This window comes from Cupressus sempervirens, chromosome 7 (assembly GCF_028749045.1).
Source record: "Cupressus sempervirens isolate cs-2001-9-10 chromosome 7, ASM2874904v1, whole genome shotgun sequence".
In the NCBI taxonomy this organism is placed as follows: domain Eukaryota; kingdom Viridiplantae; phylum Streptophyta; class Pinopsida; order Cupressales; family Cupressaceae; genus Cupressus; species Cupressus sempervirens.
The window spans coordinates 866,304,564-866,324,308 of NC_143124.1; the positions used below are offsets into that span (position 1 = coordinate 866,304,564).

At 34.9% G+C, this 19,745-nt stretch overlaps 1 pseudogene; it reads right to left on the reverse strand.

Annotated features, from left to right (window-relative positions):
* LOC149550211 (delta-selinene-like synthase, chloroplastic) overlaps positions 1-19,522 on the reverse strand; it is a 43,441-nt pseudogene extending 23,919 nt beyond the window's left edge.
* Positions 19,523-19,745: the final 223 nt, after the last annotated feature.

The following is a 19,745-nucleotide window of genomic DNA, read 5'->3' on the forward strand; positions in this document are numbered from 1 at the left end:
CATGATGTTGTATCTAGTTGAAAAATCTGAGAGATGCTAGATTCCCACAATAAAATAGCCGTAGACGATGGATCATATTGCTTGGACTTGCACATTAATGTCACCATTAACATAGTACATGTTTTTATCCCATTTCTCGACAATGTAGATATTGTATTACTACTCCTATCCTGAACCACCACTTGATCCGCTCGCGCGATAGCGAAAAACAGAATCACAATTATTGTAAACCACCAGTGCTTCCATTGACTCAGGGATTCCATTATGTTTCTTGTAAGTGAGTGAAGAGTTTAAAGCTAGGTCTTTCAACTTTTAGATCTCTCCATAGAGCTTGTAGAGTGCGAGGTGGTCTAAAAGTGTCTTTTAAAAAAATGAACTCAAAACCTGCCACTGATACCCCCAATAGCTGCTCACCCAAAAAATATTACTTTTTGCACAAATGGAATAATCAGCAACCAAGAAAACTAAAAAAATGATCAACTATATAAATACATGTGTGATCAGCTATTAGTACATGTGCGATCATTTTTTGGAGCTTTTTGTGAATGGTGATAAGAGAAATTTAAGTAGTGGTAGACACAATAATAACAAAACCATATGCAAGAACTGACTTGTTAAATGAAAATGCCAATAGTAAAGCCTCCATGCCAATTCTATCTCTTCAGCTAAAATTGAATATAAATCATAGAGGAATTAGCTCTATATCAGTCCTCAACTTTTACTCAAAAATGGTGATGTAAATGCATTGGTTGTAGGTACTCTATTATTTGCCTACTAAAGTAGAGGCCACCTCGATTATCTTCCATTCCCATTCCAATCTTCAAGGCATGAAATTAATCTGCCAAAGCAAGCAAAAATATATTTAATTGTAATATTATATAGTAAGATATACTTTGAATGTTATATACTGATTAAAAAAGCTGAATGAAAAATTCTCTGCAGATCTCAGGCCATTCCAATCAAGATACTTGAAGCAGGGTAAAATATTAATCAAATAGGGGAAATGAGCAAGTTGCAGCCCATGTTTGTATCTCCCCCCTTCTCAAAATAAATTGTTCATAAAAAGCTTAAAAAATGATCGCACATGTACTATTATGGATGACACATATAGTAATAGTTGATCGTAATTTAAATTTCTTGGTGATTGGTTCATTTATACAAGTTGATCAGCTCTTTACGTGTAGCCTGGATAGGAAAATTGTTTTTAAAGCATTTTCTCTTGGCCCATTTTTCAAACACTTATTAGTCACGAAATTATGGAGTAGAAAGACAATTGCTATCCAAATGGTGGATTTGAAGAACATGAATCTTTGGGGATCTTAGGCCGCGTGGATGGTATAAGAATTGCAAACGCTGGATGTGTTCTTCATAATTTTGGTCTTTTGTAAGAGAAGAAACGATATGGGAATAAGCGTACTTTTCTAAGTGGTCCTCTCTAGAGAATCCAAATGTTAAAGATTTGATCTCTTCCTCGGCCGGATCTAGAATTTTTTATTCAGGTTTCTTCTCATACTTTGCTTATAACTCTAAGGGTAGTGATTGCCAAAAGTATGCGATAGCAATGCTTCTACCGCTGATTTTGTGTCAGTTGTCGATGTGCAATACAAAGATGAAGTCATATTTTCCAATTTTTTTAGGGAATCTCTTCAGCTGGAGATTTTGAAGGATGGTTTCAGGATTGACATACTTTAACTGTGATGAATTACACCATACCATTAAATATTGTCTGCCAACAATTGCATCTGTCGACAAGCAGAGGAAGGACGGTGAATTTTGGGGACAATTTATGAAGACTATTTAATTTAAATTGGATTGTTATAAACAGGAGAATAGGAAAGTTGCTAATCTATCAAGTTGGTCTCCTTTGATGGAGATAAGAGATTGATCATCAGGTAAGGACTTTATAGAATATCCTTTGGCTCCATATTACCTAAAAACAAAATGTTTCCTTATAAGGCTGTGCAATGTAAGTTGGTGATGAAGTGTAGACTTTCAGATGGCGATAATAGCAGCTTGAATATCACTAAACTGAGAATGCAGTTGGAAGGCGTGATGGGTGATCATGATAATGGGAAACAAAATTTGGCTATCCTACAAGTAATAGCTCTGGATTGCATACGGACTATGAAGCGCAATCAGATTTTGGCGTCTTACACTTTCCGAGTTCCCTCTTATAATATGGGTTTCTCCAAATATTAACACAAGCGGGAAGCTATGACTAAGAATTCAATTTATTTAATCATTCATTTTATTTCATTTAATGTGATGATATGGCCTACATTAATATTCAACTCCTTAGTGAAGATTTAGTGAAGAATTAACGTAGCGTCTAAATTCTAAATTAAAACTCGTATCTGTTTTTTTTTAATAGCTAGACCTTTTGGATGAGAGGTTCAAAATATATTAATGTGTTGGAGACTCTTGCCTAAACTAAAACTCATATCTTACCAAGGGGACATGTAGCTATTTTTAACTAACTTTTCTTTTATGTGTTACATTTTAGTTTAGATTTTAGCCAATAACAAGAATTGGTGGTTGAGTCTTAAGTATAAAAGAATGATAGTCTTAATGGTGACATATCAAAATTTATATGGATTATAGAATACTCAAAGATAAACAAAGCATGGTAGTTAATATTACAATGATCTAATATTATATGAATTGGTATATAATATGGAATAGATAAATAACTTTTGATATGATTTAAGTTATAATTGACAAAATTCAGTTGACAACCAACCAATGTGATGGGTATACAAATGTGCTTTGATTTTATACATTCTTTTTACATTCTTGCCTTGCTTTAAGCCTATCCTAATCCCTATTATGCCATTAATCATTAAAGAATATAATGCATTTAATAAAGTTTTAAGGTATGAAATATTTCCTCAAGAATGGATGGTTAATGTAGAAATAATGATACATCTTGGTTTATTCTAGTATAGGAACTACATATAATGGATGAACATGGACCAATCGCATGAAGCGATGAATAGATGGGAGCCGTTGTTTTGTTATTTCATTTTGAGTAAATAGTTTTGTAAATATTGAACAAATTGGTTAGAGACTTCATGATCAATTATATTTTGTTAAAGACTTGAGGCTAGCGGCCAAAACAAATTGTTGCTTATGCATATTTAGGGTAAAGGCCATCAGCCATTAAAGGTTTGGTTATTAGTTAGCTAAACAAATGGGAATCTATATAAACAAATGATAAGCTTGTAAGACAATATATGCATATGATATATGAAGGACTCTGTTTAAACTATCTTTGAAATTCTTGGCATTAACAAAAGTGAAGTCTCTGTAGCAACCGGCATTAGAATATTACTCACCACATGGACCAGAGGAAGGGCCCCCTCTCGGGAAGCTTGGTGAGATCATTTCAAGTTGTGTTACATTATGTGCTTTTACATATTGATTGGTTATCTGTGTTTGAAGTTTATTTCAAATTTAATTTTGAATGTGTGCATTTATATATTGATTAATTGTCTGTTCATATTAGGAAGCTTATTGCATATATGTTTTTAAATTAAGTAAGATATATGCAATTCTTTATGTTGTTAATTAAGGATTTAATTATCTGATGAAGTAATTGTGACATTCTTATCTGTTCAACTTGCTCTATTGTTGCATAAGATACCAGACCCTCTTCTATTATAGAATACTTTTCACTGTATTCTTCCTACCACATCCATCCTTTTATAATACATCATGTCACTATTTTATAATACTTCCTGTCACTCTTTATAATAATTCCTATCGTACTCTACCTGCTACTGCTACTAAAACTCCTGCCACAACCAAAGTGGATTTCAACTCTTAATCAGATCAACTCTTAATTGGAAAAAGATTTATAATAACATTCATAAAAACATTGTACTTGATAGTTAATTGTTTAAAAGTGTGTTAATGAGAATCTAAACTTTAGATTAGAATTCATTTGCAGTTGTAATCTTAGATGTGTGATAATTTGGATAGTTTAATTTATTAGCAAGTAGTAATTTGCATCCATAAACCTCTTGATTTATTATTTTCATCCCTTGAGCAAATAACCATTATATCTCTCATGCGTTTATAATCTCTGATTGACATCCTTAGGGTATTTTTGATTTTAATCATATCTATAAATATACCATCAAATTGAATTGTAGTTTTACTCTATAGTTTTGGCACCATTTTCAGGAAGAGATATTAAAGGTGTGAAATTATAATAGGTCAACATAGGAATAGTGAGCCTTTGAGAAGTCTTGATCAATTTTCAACCTTGCTTAGGATAGTACCTTTTGTTTCCACTACAGTAAATCATTTAGGTGCATCAATAGGCTTAGATATAGTCAAGGTATATTTGTTAAGAAAGAATATGTAGGTAGTTCAAAAATTCAAAAACAACAAAAAGAGAAAAATCCATCAACCATTGAAATCAAACCAAAAGACAAAGTTAGAATCTAGTGATCTTCTCAATCCATTTCTCCTAGTACACCTTTTGAAATTTTTGAACAATTCACAAAGTCATATGAATTTAGGTGTAGTAAGCCTTTGAAATCTCTAGAACAACCCTTTAAAACATATTATACACCTTGGGCAACCAAATTTTTGGAAGAAGTCATGGCTAACAATGTTGAAAACAACAATGCAGGAGGAAATGATGCTAGAAACAATGAGAATACAATTGTTCAACACAATACGACCTTTGACTTTCCTATTCAACCTCATAAGGATAATGCTCCTATGAAAAACATCCCTCACTCAGCACTTCCCATATTTAGAGGCTCAACCTATGAGGATCGTGATATGTTCCTATTTGAATTTGATGTCCTCTATAATAGCTATGATTATCAAAGTGATGCCCAAAAATAAAGCTCTTTCCAACTACCTTGAAAGATGTTGCATTATGATGGTTTATGAGTCTTAGGGACATTAGAACATGGAACCAAATGAAAGATTCTTTTCTAGAAAAATAGCAGGAGCACTGTAAGAAAAAGGAAGAATGGGATGAAATCTTTTGCATGACTCAATGAGAAGAAGAGTCAGTCGAAGACTTCTTGGAACATTTTGCCTTTAGGATATAGCACTCAAAGAATCTTGATTTAACTTCAGATACCATCAAGATGCTTTTCTTAAGAGGGATTCGTGATGAAACCATGGATGCCTTAAATTTGATTGGTAAAGGTGATATTTCTAAAATATCCTTTGAAGATATTTGTGATATATGCAACAACTATTTGCGGTCTCATTGATCTATTCATGGGAACCCAAGTAAGTTTTCCATTATGGGTAATGCATCAAGTATCTCTAAGCATGAGATTGGTAATTTAATTGAAGATCTTAAAACTGACTTATTAAATCATATGGGCAAACAAATTGACACTTTGTATTCTCATAGGAAACATGAGGAAGCTGAAAAAGTCTTGGCATTATATTGCACAACCTGTCATAAGAAGAATGGACCGAAAGATTGTTCTCATAATTGAGCTCATATAGCATCACTCAAGGAAGCTAGCAAGACTTCAATGCTATGACCTCTCCCTGAAGGGATGATTCCTATAGAATATACTAAAGAACCCATTTACTATATGCCTCCATGATGCCAATTTTTACCTAGAGGGTTCTCCAATGAATATTTTCCTAGACTAGCTCAACAAATCACTAACCAATGTCCATGGTATGGATGTTATCAGCAACCCCAACCTTATCAGCAATGGTCTCAAAAGTTTCAACCTAGTACACAACCATGGCATCAAATATGGAGGCCACAACCTTCATATCCACCTGCACAACCTTATATACAACCTTATCCTGCACAATAATTCCCTCCACTACCATTGATAAAACCCTACCAACAACCTCAAAAATTTCTTCCCCCCATACCTCCATCTTCTTCAAATCCACCACAACCACCTAAACCTACATCCATGCTAAAGTAACCAAATCCAAACCCTAGTAATAAGCCTCCTCAACTGCTCTATCATAGTGAGATGGCTAATTTTCCTACCCATTCTATTAACATGGTTAAGTTGGATGGTGTACACCTCATATCTGCAAAGGCCCCTAAAGGACCTACTATTACAGAGGTCCATGGTGAAGCTAAAGAAGAACTATAAAAAGAGTCTCCATTTCCTAATCAATTCATTCCTAAACCAGAGTCGAAAGACCTAATGCACTCAGAATTTGATATTTTAAATGAATTGCACAATGTTAATATCAAAATTCATCTTTTGCAGGATCTTAAGGATGTGCCAGTGTACAATAAGATGATATGAGAATTATGTATTGGATGATAGAAAATGAAGGATCTGAGGACTATCCAAGTTATTGGACAACTAGTAGAATTAATATTGGGAAATATCAACATTCCAAAATATGTATATCCTGGCAGTCTTATCATCTAGATAAGTATTACTGTAATTATTATTCCTAATAAACTTGTAGATTTAGGTGCTACTATAAAAATTATGACCAATGAAACAAAAATAAAATTATCCTTGGATGGACTTAGACCTACTCCTACGGTACTTCAAATAGCTGATTGATCCTTAGTCAAACTAGAGTAGGTTATAGAAGATGTCATTCTTTCCATTGATACTTGGGATTATCCAACCAATTTAATGATCCCAAAGCACAAAGCTGAGGGGATATCCTCTTATTCTTGAAGACCTTTTCTAGTAGCACCTAGTGCCCACATTAATTATCGATCAGGTGACATGATTATTTCCAATGGTGAGCAAACAAAAGAGTTGACCTTATATCCTTGTGCTCAACCATTATTAGACATCAAAGATCCAACATGGGTCAGTAGTGATTCAGATGATTATGTTTTAGTCTTTACCGTTGGGTAAGTACAATATTTTGAAGACCCAACTGATGAGGCCACTTTAGTAAACTTTCGTTAGAATAGGTATGAGTCTAATGATATCTTTTAAACTATGGTTTCCCCTCCTCATGCGATTGTTGACTATCCTTTTGGGAATTTTCCTTTAGTTGGCAATCCTTGATCCAGTCAACACTTCCTCACATTACATCAACTTCTACCACATAAATGTTTGTATAGTCCATTATTTTCTTTAGAAAAACTAGAAACATCATCAAGACCCCTCCTTGGTGCTCCTACGTCATTAGAACCTATGGAGATCCTACCTAGCTATACCCTCAATAATAATCCATAGTTAACACTAACTTATGTTAAAGATCTCATAAGTATGCTTAAAGAATATAAAGATGTGTTTGCATGGGAGTATTAAGACATGTGAGGTATTCATCCTAACACTTGTACACATTACATTTACATAGAAGAAGGAAGTCACCCAATTCAACAACCACAATGTAGATTCAATCCTGCCTTGCATGATATCGTGAAAGAACTCCAAAAACTCTTGAATATTGGTTTCATTTATCCCATTTTAGATTGTAGGTGGGTATCTCCTTTGGTTGTTGTTCCAAAGAAAAATGGTAAGTGGCATATTTGCATTGATTATCAAGCTTTAAATAAGGCTACTAAGAAGGATCATTTTCCATTACCCTTTATTGATCAAGTTTTGGATACTCTTGCGAGAAAACTATTCTTCTTTTTCTTGGATGAATTCAATGGGTATAATCAGATCCATATCACTCCAGATGATCAAGACAAGACTACTTTCACTTGTCCATGGGGAAATTTTGTATACAACATTCGCTCTTTTGGGTTATGTACTACCCCTACAAGATTCCAATGCACAATATTAAGCATCTTTGGTGATCTAGTTAATGATTGTGTAGAATTTTATATTGATGATTTTACTATTCATGGAAATACCTTTGATGAAGCTAAAGATAACTTAGAGAAAGTGCTTAAGTGGTGTATTGACACTAATTTGTCTCTAAGCCATGAGAAATGTGATATGTTGATGATAGAGGGAATTGTTTTAGGTCACTTAATCTCCTCAAAAGGTGTACAAGTTGATCCCAAAAAGGTCCAAATAATTCAAGACCTCCCCATACCTTTGACCCAAAAAGATTTATGAAGTTTCCTTGGTCATGTTGGGTACTATAGGAGATTTATTCAAAACATCAATAAGATTGCTTCTCCTTGTTTTCTCTATTAGTTAAAGATGCTATTCTCACATGGACCTCTGAGTGTCTAGAAGCCTTTGGAACTATTAAGACCAAGCTGGTAACTACCCCTATTCTTAGAGGTCCCAATTGGGAATTACCATTCCATATTCACATCAATGCTTCTAATTTTTCAACGGAAGTAGTACTTGGACAAAAGGAAGACAATCTCTTCTATTCAATCTACTACATTAGCAAGAACTTTACTAGTGCCAAGGTAAATTATACAATAATTGAAAATTAATTCTTAGCTATTGTTTATGCTATTAATAAATTTTGGAATTACATTACTATTTATAAAGTGTTTGTTCATACTGATCACTCAGGGATTCAATTTTTAATGAATCAACCTATAGTAACTCGTAGGGTTATTATGCGGTTTCTTTTATTACAAGAATTTGATGTCACAATACTTGATAAGCTAGGTCGAGAAAATGTGGTTGCAAATTTCTTGTCCTAGTTATAGCAATTTGATAATGAAGTTGTTCCTATTGATGACTCATTCCCTAATGAACACCTCTTTTCCATTTCCACCAAGAGTCCATGGTATGCTGACATCGCCAACTATTTGGTCACATGCAAGTTTCCACCACACTTCTCTCCTCATGAGCAGTGTAAGTTGGTGGGCCTAAGTGGACAATATACTTGGATCAATGGTCTTCTATTTAGTATTGGCATTGATAACTTCATACATACTGAACCTTGTGGTGGACACTTTGCTGCTCAATGGAGTACTCAAAAGATTCTTACTACAAGTTATTACTTATCTATGCTCCATAAGGATTACAAGTGTTATGTTCAATTATGTGACCAGTTCTAGCAAATGGGTTGTCCTACATGATCAGTTGAAATGCCACTTCACCCTCAACTTTCTATTGAACCTTTTGAAAAATGAGGTCTCAATTTTGTTGGACCTATCAATCCACTTTCTAAACATAAGGAATATATTCCTATTTGTGTTACCTTAAGGAATAAATTTGACAACTAAGTGTCAATACACTTAACCAAGATCAAGAATAAGTGCCAAGTAAGATAAGGTACCGAGTGATAATAAGTGCCAAGTGAAATAGGTGTCGAGTGATAATAAGTGCTGAGTGCAATAGGTGCCGAGTGATAATAAGTGTTGAGTGCAACATGTGCCAAGTGATAACAAGTGCCGAGTGATAACAAGTGCCAAGTGCAATAGGTGTCGAGTGATAATAAGTGTCGAGTGCAACATGTGCCGAGTGATACAGTTTCGTTCAAGTGCCGAGCTATCCAAGAAACAACATGTGCCGAGTATCAAAAGTACTTCAGGAGCCGAGTAACTCAGTAGAACAGCATAAAAGTTTGGAATTGCACAAACTATGATGCAAACAGGTTTTGCAACCGAAAGAAGGTAAATCTTGAAGGATTTAATGATAAGATCGAATCTTTTATTTTTCCTATGCAATTCGCATGCAGCCAATAAGAAAAATGCTAAAGGCATGCAACCAATCAAAAAAAGATAAGTATTAAGCAGGAAATTGATATTCAATATGGATCGTAGATCCAAAACAAACCCTAAGTCTTTGAAGTCTTTATAAGGAAGATGAAATTTCACTGTAAAAGAGAGAGATGAGATATATTGAAGGACATACAAGGGTGCATAAGAAAATCTATTTTCAGAAGAAAGAGTTATCATATCACAAAGGATCAAGATTAGGAGAAGGTGGAAAAGGAGCTTGTATTCAGCAATCAAGGATTGTAATCTATCGGGTTTATTGTATCTAATACTCTCTAGCAATTGTATTAGAATGAAAATCCTATGGTGATAGGTTAGCTTTATAGCTATTTTGTAAGAACCTTTTGATTAGGTGATTAAAATCCTTTAACCAGGTGACACTTCATGTTAAGTGTTTGAAAATCCTCTAACCAGGTCACTATTAATACAGTGTAAAGCCTTTAACAGGGCAGGCCTTTAACAGGGCAAACCATTAGAAGTGGTTGAACAATATTGCTGCAGTAAATTTTTGTGGGTATCATCCCCACCCTAGTTTTACCTTCTTATTCCTGGAGGGTTTATGGGTTACCAAATTTTGGCGTTATGTGTTATTGATGCATGAGTTTTGTTATATATTTATTTGATGTATTTACATGCATGCAACTTACTTTCAGTTAAAAATTTCATTGGCTAAAGTTTGGCACTTATTATTCACCCCACCCCCCCCCCCCTCTCATAAGTGCTCTTTCCATATTTGAATATTCCAAAAATTGGTATCAGAGCAGGTCAGGTTCTCACAAGGAAAGGCCTAACAGCTTGGAGGAAAAGATCTAAAGATGGAAGCTTTCAAACTTGGAAAGATCATTGAGAATCAGGTGATAGATGTGCAACTTGCTCTGCCTAGCTTGGAGGAATTTAGAAAAAAATTGAGAAGCTCATTAAAAAAGAGGAAGGATCTAGCCATAGCTGAAAATGATATGCACTACAAGGAGATTGATACCACCAACATATTTTCGAGTGGAGACACTAAAGAATTTGATGCAGAAATAGCAGAACTGATGGAGAAAAGTAAAATTCAAGCAGATGAGATAAGAACTCTTAAGATGGAACATGAATCAAAAGCTATATTGATATGTGAAATTATTGAACAAAAGAAAAGAGCAGTTGATGATAAGGTCATGATGGAAAATGACAAAAGGAATCTTGCAAACAGACTTGAAGAAAAATGTACTGAACTGACAAGGATCTCAAACATGTAGATCGATACACTTGCCCAAATGATGAATCTTCATCATGAACTCAATATAAAGGATATTGAGATCTCTACCTTGAAGATGCAAAATGAACAAATGCAGAATGAATTGAATAGAGAAAAAGAGGTAGCAGAGAATCTCAATAAATCAAGTGAAGCAATCAAGTATTTTGAACAATTGTTGAAATCACCAAAATCTGCCCATGATACATCAGGACTTGGATATAATAGCATTGAAGTTGGAGAATCATCAAAGAGTGCTGAAAAAAGAAGTGATAAAGGTAAGAATTCAAATCCCACTTGTCATTTCTGTAATAAGAAGGGACATACAGCTAATGTGTGCAGGAGTAGAAGATTCAATCAATCAAACATACCCAAAAGTTTCTGTCATAAGTGTAACATGCAAGGACATATGACACAAAATTTCAAATCCAATGTCACAAGGACTCAAAGATTTGATGGACATTATTATAATTGCAAAAGGTATGGACATAGGGCATTTGAATGCAGATCAAAACCTATGTGGACAATCAACCAGCAAAAACATCAAACCATGAATTTTGGGATTACAACACCAGGAACAGTTGTCACTATTGTCAAGAATATGGACATATCCCACAAAATTACAGAAGAACACATTTTAGAGGGAACTACAAAAGATGGTTGAGTCAAGCCACATGTTTCAGTTGCTTAAAAACTGGTCATGTCAGCAGGAATTGCTCAACAAGGTCAAAGGCATCAAGTTCCAAGCTCAGCAATAGAAAGGCAAAGATAGATGTTGGACATATCAGAAGTGAAATGAATAAGACATGGAGAAAGAAAGATGAGTCTAGCACACCAAATATAGAGATCACTTCACCTAATAGGTCAAGTGATCACACTTCATCAAATTAAGTAAAGAATGAATGTGAGGGATTGATAAACCAAGTAACATCATAAATTAGTCCCAAGACATATAAGGACTGCAAAAATGAAATCAGCATAAAAAAAAGAATGCTAAGTCAAAATTGAGAACTTTTTGAAGATATGTCAAAATTGCCTTCAGGAGCCGAGTTGCTAACAACGACCGAGATTGATAGTTGATGCCAAACTATGAAATACCAATAGGAGCCAAGTAAAGTAAAACATAATGGGAGCCAAGTTATAATGAAACCTTTCAAGAGCTGAGTAGACAGTTGAAAACGTACTAAGCATTTATTACTCTATTTTGAAGGGTACATAAATCCTATTTTTGATCATTTTCCCACCATTCGAACAAGAAGCAAAGTCGAAAAAGGAGCAGAGAAGATCAAGAATAGTTCAGAAGCCATTCATGAAAGATTTCAACAGTGATCCAAGACAAATCTCATCGATTTAAGGTATTTTTCTTAAGTGCCGAGCTACGTAGGACTCATAAACTTGTTTAAATTATAAACTCTAGATTGGCAAACAATGGCATCTGGGTCAGGAACCACCAAGGGTTTAGAGAGTCATGAAGTGTAGTTGGTCAGCAAGGAAGTAAAACAACCTAAATTTAAGCCCATTCCAGAAGTAGCATACAAGAATGATCCTGGAGGTACATTATTAGTTATTCCGAAAAAAGTTGTTATGGTACAAGATGTTCGCAGATGCTACAATTGCAAAATTGGTGCCATAGGAGACTTAGAAATTCATAATGCATATGATAAACTGTGTGAAAAAAAATTTCTAAAAAACAATTTTTCAATAATAGAAAGAAAAGGATTGACCAAAACCTTAGCAATTCTGACTATTTTCAAAATAGAATGGGTACGGATAGTTTTGAGCCGAATACATGATGGAGCTTTTTGGTTAGAGTCAAGGCTAGTAAAATTTACAAAGAAAACTGTTCATAGGGTTACCGGTATTCCAACCCTAGATCGACCAAAGACCCTACGAAGTGACAAAAGGGAAGTAATAGAGAAAAATACAGGCGCCAAATGGAACAATAGAGCAATGACTATCGACACAATCATAGATCCTCTACTAGATTTTGCTGTGAGAATTATTTCACACAAATTCTATCAATCAATCAGGTTGAATAGTGTACCTTGTATAGCAGTTGATGTTGCATACAAGATAATCAAAAGGGATCATGGTTATGATTTGGTAGAGCTCATGTTTCAATAGATTAATGAAAATCTGGGAGCTATAAGGAAGAGCAAGGGAGCTCAATGCAAATTTGGATCAGTTTTGATGTGTATGTTTTTCTATCTGATGAAAGAATTTCCTTCTATGGGTAAAGTAAAATGGAATCCAGATAAAGCAATTGTTGAAAAAATTAATGGATACATTGAACAGATGGGTGAAAATTTTGATGCCCAAATGACTGGTTATTTTGAGGACTTCAAAAAGTCCATGAAACAAAGAATGAGAATTCCAGTCTCATTGATTGAGAAATATGAAAAAGATATTTGTTTTCTTGTAGATATAGATTATACTTATATACAAGCAGTTATACCTAGAATAAGATGGCTTAGGCCACTAGGTTATGAACTTGATGTTGATCAAGCCTCTGTAGCAATAACAACCTTACTTGTAGAAGAAGCAAATAAAAATGCACAAATTTTTGGAACTTATGATGTTGTCAAATCAAAGGTAATAACAGATTTGAAGACTACTTCAGTAGTAAAGAAGAAAGAGAAAATGGTGAGACAAATCAAAAGAAAATTTGGCGTAGAAGAAGAAGAAACAACAAAAGAAGAATGAGAAGACATTGAAGAAGAAGGAGATAAACTTCAAGGTTAGACTCAAGGGTCAGAAGGAGATAGAGAGGAAAGTGCTGAGGTAGAAGAAGCCAAGGAAGCACTAGTTAAGAGAAAGACCACAACTCCTTCTACTCCTAAATCCAAGGGGAGGAAAGTAGCTGCCCTTGCACCAAAGAGACCGACCACAAGGGCTGCAGCACAAAAAGCCCAAGAGGAGGCAAAAGGAAGGAAGAAAGACTCAAAGAAGACTGCTGCTGAGTCAAAGAAAATTAAATTTATCCCTAGCCTGAAATAGATGAGGAGAAAACAGAGTTAGAGGACAATAGTCAATTTCAAGTGGTAAGACACAAACCCCAGACTGATGTTGATAAATTATGTTCAAAAATTAGAAATAATTATTTAAAAGGTCTAAAGAACCTAAATTTTTCTAAGCTCACCAAAGAAGAGAAAAATAAATTAGAGGAATCTGTGTATGCTAAGCACACACCTCTAGAATTAGATGAATCTATACCAAGAGAACTGTATAAAATTATAGAGGATAAATGGCATTTTTGTTTACAAATGGAAAAAGAAATAAGGGAGTCAACATTGGCAAGATTGTTGCCTGATTTGACTAAAGATCAAATAATAAATGCCATAAAAAGGCATAATAATAGATTCACTCCCAAGTATAGAGCATTTAGTATATTACAGAATAAAATTGAAGAGGTAGTTACCAAATCCACAAGATTGTGGAAAATAGTTTACAAGAAAATTGAAGATGTATATAATGAAGAATATAAGGCAGAAGTAATTGCCAAGACAAAGGAAAAGAAAGCATCAGAAATAAAAGAGAAGAAACTAGTCGAGAAGGAGAGTAAAGAAGAAAAGGAAGAAGAGGCACACAATGAGGAGAAAGAGGAAGAGAAAGATACAGCTGAGCCACAAGATCAAAGTATGCAAGACATACAGGTATCTCCTCCTAGTCCTCCTCATGCCACCATCACACCTGCAGGTTTCATAAAAATAAAGGATGTTATAGACATTTCAAATCTAAACATCAATCCATTAACTGCAGAGGATTTGGAAATCCTTGACCAATCATCACTAGTAGCAAAATTTAAGTTCAAATCCTGTATTGGTTAGTGTTGATGAATTACAAAATCCAGAACTCAAGGTAAAAGCACAAGTGCCACCTTTGACACACAAACTACTGGTATTCTATTCCTTCCACCACCACCTCCACCAAGTATAATCACTGATACACTCCAAGTGTCGAGTACAAAAGTAGGGGAAATAAAAGAAGTATCTGAACAACCAACAAGTTCAAACCCACCTAGCATTCATAAAAGGGATATTCAAGCTGAAGAAAAAGAGATACAAAAAAATGAGGAGACTGCAATAAAAACATTGGTTGCATTACCAAAATTTGGTACTCCAACACAAACTCTTCAGCAGCCGAGAACAGATGGATTATAGCTGAAAATCAGAACACCAGGCTGGAGTTCATCAAAGGCAGTCAGGAGACTTCACTATGGAGTTCCTGAGCTTGATGAAGAAATAAAGATCCCATATTATGAATCTAGCACTCTTACTGAAGAAAAGATTAATGAAATTCAGAGTGCACTAGAAAAAAGAAGGAGACAAGAAGCACTAAGAAAGGAATACAAGCATAAGCTTACATTGAATGAAATTAAAGACATATTCATGGAAGCTTTTTTCTTATAATCTCTAGATGAGTCAAGACCAATCATGGAACAACTATCTGATATAGTTGACCAGGTGACTAATGAAGACCAGGAAACAAATGCCAAATTGCTTGAATGGTCGGAAAAGAAGTTGCAAGGAAAAGTAAATAGTAAAATATCCGGTGATATAGCACTGTCACAAGAAGAACTAGCAAAGAAAGTTATAACAGTTAAAATTGTACTAGGAAACATCTTTTCCCTGTACAACAAGTTGTGTGATTTTTCCACATTCACACAATACACTAGCCACAAAATACTGAGCTTGGAAAACAATCTGAAAACTTCTAGCATACAACTCCCCACAGATCCAGCTCAGAGTGAGAAGCATTTTTTCCAATTGCTTCACACACAAAGAGAGCTAGTTGTTTTAGCAGCAGAGGAGGCAACCACAAAAGCCAAATTGATACAAATGCAATCGTCAATTACTCGTCATTTGGAATTACTTCACAAGGAGAAGATAAATGTAGAGACAGCCCTTAGGAAAGACCCCAACCTTTCTTCATCTGATGGACTTGTACACCTAGCAGCAGAGATTGCCATTTAGCATAAGACATTAGATGTCACATTAGCAAATTGGGATGTAGCTTTGAAGGTACTCTTTGAAGTAAATAGCACATTTTTGGCCAAATATGGCATTTCATTATAAAGAGCCTTGACATAAGTGTCAAAAAGGGGGAGAATAAGTAATAAAAGTTGAGTACAAGAATGAAATGATAAGTATAATAAAAGAGGGAGATAGCAGAGATAGCAAATTTTGAAATTTTGGGGGGGATAGCAAATTTTGGGAAGCAAAGTTTGAATGAAGGATAAATCACTGAGTCACATGGATCTTAATTAAGTGTTTTTGCCACTCATGTCAAAGGGGGAGATTGTTACCTTAAAGAATAAATTTGACAACTGAGTATCAATACACTTAACCAAGATCAAGAATAAGTGTCGAGTAAGATAAGGTGTTGAGTGATAATAAGTGCCGAGTGCAACAGGTGCCGAGCGATAATAAGTGCTAAGTGCAATAGGTGCCAAGTGATAATAAGTGCTGAGTGCAACATGTGCCGAGTGATAACAAGTGCTGAGTGCAATAGGTGCCGAGTGATAACAAGTTTTGAGTGCAACAGGTGCCGAGTGATAATAAGTGTCGAGTGCAACATGTGCTGAGTGATACAATTTTGTTCAAGTGTCAAGCTATCTAGGAAATAGCATGTGTCGAGTATCAGAAATACTTCAGGAAATAATTAACTCAGTAGAATAGCATAAAAGTTTGGAATTGCACAAACTATGATGCAAATAGTTTTTACAACCAACAAAAGGTAAATCTTGAAGGATTTAATGATAAGATCGAATCTTTTATTTTTCCTATGCAATTCGCATGCAGCCAATAAGAAAAATGCTAAAGGCATGCCCAATCAGTAAAAGATAAGTATTAAGTGGGAAATTGAGATTCAATATGGATCATAGATCCAAAACAAACCCTAAGTCTTTGAAGTCTTTATAAGGAAGACAAAATTTCACTATAAAAGAGAGAGATGAGATATATTGAAGGACATACAAGGGTGCATAAGAAAATCTATTTTTAGAAGCAAGAGTTATCAGATCATAAAGGATCAAGATCAGGAGAAGGCGAAAAAGGAGCCTATATTCAGCAATCAAGGATTGTAATCTATCAGGTTTATTGTTTCTAATACTCTCTAGCAATTGTATTAGAATGAAAATCCTATGGTGATAGGTTAGCTTTATAGCTATTTTGTAAGAACCTTTTGATTAGGTGATTAAAATCCTTTAACCAAGTGACACTTCATGTTAAGTGTTTGAAAATCCTCTAACCAGGTCACTATTAATACAGTGTAAAGTCTTTAACAGGGCAAACCATCAGAAATGGTTGAACAATATTGCTGTAGTAAATTTTTGTGGGTATCATCCCCACCCCAATTTTACCTTCTTATTCCTAGAGGGTTTCTGGGTTACCAAATTCCAGTGTCATGTGTAATTGATGCATGAGTTTTGTTATATATTTATCTAATGTATTTACATGCATGCAACTTACTTTTAGTTAAAAATTTCATTGGCTACGGTTTGGCACTTATGATTCCACACACCCCCCCCCCCCCCCCCCCTCTCATAAGTGCTCTTTCCATATTTGAATATTCCAACAATTTGTACAAATTATGTCACAAAGTTGGTTGAGGTGGTTGCGCTTAAGCATGCTTAAGATACCAAAGTTACTAAATTCCTATATTCTAAGATCTTCACTTGCTTTGGTGTTCTACATGAGATTACTACTGATCAAGGACCTGAATTCACTTTAGACCTCATTACAAAATTACTCAAAGAATATGAAATTTTCCACAAAAAATCGTCACCTATCATCCTCAAGTCAATGGACAAGTTGAGGTAACTAATTGCGAACTAGAGAACATTCTTACTAAAATTATTGCAATTCATAAGCATGATTGGGCCACATGGCTTCCTGAAATTGTGTGGGCCTATTGTACCACATGGAAGACCACCACTAGTCTAACCTCTTATGAAATGGTTTATGGTAAGAAGGTTATACTTCCTATTGAGTTTGAGATTAAGACTCTTTGAACTACCCTTCAACTCAGATTAAGTCTCTCTAATGCTCAAAAGGAATGCATAACACAACTCTACTCGCTTGATGAGTTATGTCAAGAAGCACATCTTCATACTAAACTTGTTTAGAATCAACAAGCACTGTGGCATGACAAACATATTCACCAACATTCTTTCTAGCCTAGAGATTAGGCACTTCTATATGATTCATGATTCTAGGATTTCAAAGGCAAGTTTCATACATGATGGCTTGGACCTTACGAAGTTAAACATGTATATGAAAATGGTGCAATTCAACTCTATACTGTAGACTTTGAACATTGCAAGCTCCTCATTAATGGTCACAAACTGAAGCTCTATAAGAAGCCTCCTTCCAAGGAAGCTTTTATTTATGATATCACATAGGAACTTACCATGGTTCCTTTTGGTCTCCTTTAGCATTGCCAGAATATGTCTATATAACTATAGATATAATATATATATATATAAAACCTCCAGCAATAAACTCTGATGAATACGATAGGAGGTTTCTTTGTTCTAGTCACCCTTCTCTCAGCATTCCTTCCTCATGGCCCTCCTGTCACTCTGGGTTTTGAAGTGAACTCCACTTCTCAACCTACCACATGTTCCTAATCGATATCTTCAACTTTGATGACTATTCCTTCCCAAATATTTTTGTTGTGGGTCATTATTTACTCCTCTCAGATGCCTATTGTCTCTTTCCTTGGGGTTGGCGGTACTCTCCTTTCCTTGATGGGTGATCTTCTTGGATTTCCTAACATCTTCAGATTTGCCTTCCTCATTGTTACCATGTCAAGAAGTGTCTTCTTACCTTATGCTTTATTTCATGTATTTTATTTCTTTTGATGTTTACTTGGCATGACCAAGATAGATTAGCCTCTTAAGTCAAGGGGGTTCTGTACAAAGTTATTCTATCCATGTATTCTCATGAGTACTTCTCGGTCATGATATTAATTATGATTCCCTATTACTACTTTTGATGGTAATTGAGATCACCTTGTCATTATTACTGCTTTTGATGGTATTGTTTCCATTTATTCTATTCTCTATTGCTAAAACTATTTACAGTTCCTATCATTTCTTTCATTTCTTTCCTACTTGTTTCCTACTATGTTCAACTTACTTGAACTCTATCACTTGTTAGCATGGGGGTAAACATCTTCATTTTGAGCTAGACTCATTGGATAAGTTGAATGTTGATGAGGAAGCATTACATTTTTTTGCTCATTCTAGATGGACAAAGTTCTTTGAAAGTCTATGTAGGTTTGATGCTACCATAGCTATGGAGTTTGCTATAGGATTTCAAGGAGCCAATGCTATGATTCAAGGACTACAATTTCCTATGAATTTGCAAAATATTGCAAAGGTCATCGGCCTATCCCAAATTTGTGACCATTTCGTTCCCATTTCATCATTGAGGTTTACAAATTTAAGGCCTCATAAGAAGTAGTTTCTTTAGCAAGGTGAGTCAGTTGAGAATGTCCAAGGGCAAGGAGTATCGCAAAAATCCCTGCCAGTGCCATGAGATACTATTTCTAAATTATTGATTAGTTATATCACTTGTAAAGGGTGGTACAAGTATGTATTTTCCCACCATTTATGTCTTGTGTTACCCTTATAATATGGTGTTCTTGATAATCTTCCATATTACCGATTTTGCTCCCTGAAGCGGTCCTGTGACCAGTATAATCAGGGTCATGTTGATTCTTTGGCTCACCATGGGTTAATTAAGTTGATTATTTACCATAACCTCTATTTGGATCAACTTATTCTAGAATGGGATGCATTTGTTAACTAAACCAATATAGAAGACCCTCAACTTCTGCTAATAATACCCTCGAAGCCTATCCTTCTAGGAAATGACATTTGAAATCTCTAGGCCTATAGAAATGAAAAGCCCTAAAACCTAAAATTTCTAAAAA